The sequence below is a fragment of the Ylistrum balloti genome, unplaced genomic scaffold, assembly GCF_031769215.1.
Source record: "Ylistrum balloti isolate Yb309-2 unplaced genomic scaffold, AGI_CSIRO_Ybal_v1 Utg369898, whole genome shotgun sequence".
In the NCBI taxonomy this organism is placed as follows: Eukaryota; Metazoa; Mollusca; class Bivalvia; order Pectinida; family Pectinidae; genus Ylistrum; species Ylistrum balloti.
This window is the reverse complement of record NW_026782027.1, coordinates 813,997-817,368: the sequence shown is the minus strand read 5'-3', so window position 1 is coordinate 817,368 and position 3,372 is coordinate 813,997.

Sequence of the window (3,372 nt, the reverse complement as noted above, 5' to 3'; positions counted from 1 at the left end):
TAAGGACAGATAGTCTTACTTCATGAATAACAGTGCTATATATTGACTGGCATTATATGTCATTGAATGTGTACTGTATTGAACATGTGACATTCATTATGTATTGAATATAGAAATCTATATTTAAAGATTGAAAGCAATATTTTTGAAATATATACCCACACATATTGTCCATATCAAAATTATTGTGATTGTGTACTATATATGATATGTATGTGTTGTGCCTTATCTCCTCGACATGTGTGTGGTCATCGTGAAACAAAGTTATAAAGTAATAATATATTTAGATTTTATGATTTTTACACTTTGAACAATAAAACTACAACAAGAGGATCCAACAAGAATTTAGCCAGATCTTCAGAGTGTAGATTGAGACTTAACTGTTGTTTACAAGTATAAACTACTGACACATATATGTATAAGATTGCGATTTTCACTGATCTTGATTACCTGTGATAACCTAAGGCAGCCTGGTCCTCAGTAAAATAAAGGAATTTGTATAGTGTTGGTGTATATATAAGGGTCAACACTATATCTCAACAATTATAAATCCTACTGGAAATCTACATAATAATCTGACAAAATAATTAAATTTGGGAGGGATAATATCTAATTATGTTCAGAAATATTGTTTTAATGCATTTTATAGTGAAATTGCTTATTTTATAACTTCATATACAGTAATTCTACTGGTTATAAAAAAACACAGTCAATCTTAAATTTTTGCATGTAAAATTTTTAAAATGATTGATCATGAAAAATCATATTTATCATTAGTCAAAGTTTGAGAAGAAGAAACTATTGAATATGATATTAGAATAACACTAATTGATACAGTAATACAAGTTAAACAAAGGGGTGGGCTTATCAACTAGTGTTGTTTTGGACCTGCAATAATCCGGACACCGATAGTCCAAGAAACTCACATTACGGACAGAAATGTTTGATAATGGACTTCAGTTATATTAATTGTATTCATCAGTCTAGAATTTGGAATCCTGGTTACAGAAATATATTTTGGGGAAAGGAATAGATTTTCATAGTGACATTCCCACAATAACATAATCAAAAGGGTCCATTTTACTAAATTTCACCATTAAAATAGGGTTACTGATATTTAACAGATCTCGGCTCTGATTGATACCTCACTGGTACTTTATAAAACTAGTTTGTAAATCTATTTAGTGAACCACATCTGCCAGAATCCGTAATTACAAAATCAAAAATCAAACTGCAGCTTATAGTTATATTCTTTGAAATTTAAAGTTGTATTTTGTAATATTATTGATAGGATAATCAAAATGTATGTTTAAGCTAATGGAAAAGTGGTGAATATATGTTATATAAATACACTTTTCATCAAGTTTCAGATGTGTTTGTTTGATGTATTGCCTGGGATAAGTGCTGAGGTTCCTTGGTTGTGAAATTTGACCATATTAAATATTTTGACTACACAACCTATTTTCCTATTTTTACTAAATCACCAAATTTAACCATTGCATATTTTGACTACACAACCTATTTTGACTAAACCACCAAATTTAACCTTTACATATTTTGACTACACAACCTTTTTGACAAAGCCACTAAACTTAATTGTTATATATTTTGACTACACAACCTATTTTTACTAAGCCACCAAATTTAACTCATATATTTTGACTACACAACCTATTTTGTCTAAGCCAATGAATTTAAGTGAATCTTTTTTTGACTAACGACCTGTATATTAAGCATGTACCCTTTTCGAATTCAAATCTGGCGGTGATTCCAGCTTTAAACTCCAGATCTACAGGTTGTATACTTGACATGACTCAAGATAGTTCTTTACAAACATTTCATGAACAAAGTCTGGTAAAATCCTTCCTCTTGATTAGAAATGTATTGGTGAAAGTCTAATTTCTATATTGTATTGATTCAGTTGAAAGTAGGGGGATCCGGTGTCCATTGTGGTGCTCTAGTTTCAGTATATTTACTGATGGTGGAGATGAGAATTGGTTCAAAATGTACTGGATATTGACTTCAGTATCTTTGACTAGCATATTATGATATTTTTCTCGTCAGGTTGTCACAATTAAAGGTATGAATTCCTTCCTAAATATTTTTATGTCTGCTACGCATCAAAATTTATATTTATTGATAGTCAGGAGACACACTGCCGTCATGAATACACAGCAGTACAACCTACCAGCATCATTTCTTCCAATAGTTTTTCATTTGTCAAATGTGTCACTGGATTATTGTATATGTTTCAAAATACAGTAATATTTTGAGATGATTTTAACGTCATTCTAATGATTGTGTTGTTAAGTTCCACACAACAGTTTATAATCATTGAGAAAAATAGCATTAATTTAAAGTGGTCATTTTATTTAGATGTTTGTGCCTGTTCCAAATATGATATTGTCATTGTTGCATTTATTTGTGTCATTTTGCAAGTGAAATCAAATCAGTGCATAATAACCTGAAAGTTTGAGTAGGATTATAAGTCCTGCACTAAGCCAAGTGGGCCAACATTACTTCTAACTCAAAGTCAGGGGGTGGGCTTATTACGGGACCCCAGGGTCAACACATAGCTTCTTACTCAAATTTAGGTGGTGGCCTTATTACAGGACCCAAGAGGTCAACACATTACTTCTTACTCAAAGTCAGACGTTCGGCTTATTTCAGAACCCCAGGGGCCAACACATGGCTTCTTACTCAAATTTAGGGGGAAGGGCCTATTACAGGACCCTAGGGGGCCAATACATACCTTACTTGAAGTGAGGGGGTGCTCTTACCACTGGACCCCAGTTGCCAACACCTAAATAAATCTTACTCAAAGTCAGAGGTTGGGCACATTTTTACATGATGGTTAAAAACAAAAGTTCAAAAAGACTTCAATAAAAGATTTTAAGTATACATATATTTGATGAATATGTAATTACATATTGTTATATGACTGTGTATTGTAAGCAACTTTTTTTCAGCAATTCTTACTCTGAAAATTAATGACATAGTGAACAAAGCTTACGGAACTGTTTGTGTATATTCTAAAGTTGAAATACAAAAATAAGTTGCAGACACATCATATAACAGCAACAGACTTATTTATCCATTTTATCTTAATGCCATACATGTTGGCTAAAATTTGTGATTATTTCATTTTAACAAAATGTTGACATTTTCTAAACATTCCATTTTCATTTCATGCATGTAGACCAAAGCAAATTTTGTGATTGTTTATTTTTAATGAAATAGTAAATATTTTCAAAACATTCCATCTTAATGCCATACATGTGAACTTACTATGCTAAGTAAATTTTGTAATTTTAAATTTTTAATAAAATATTTCGATATTTTCAAGACATACACTGATTACAGTTGTGCGAC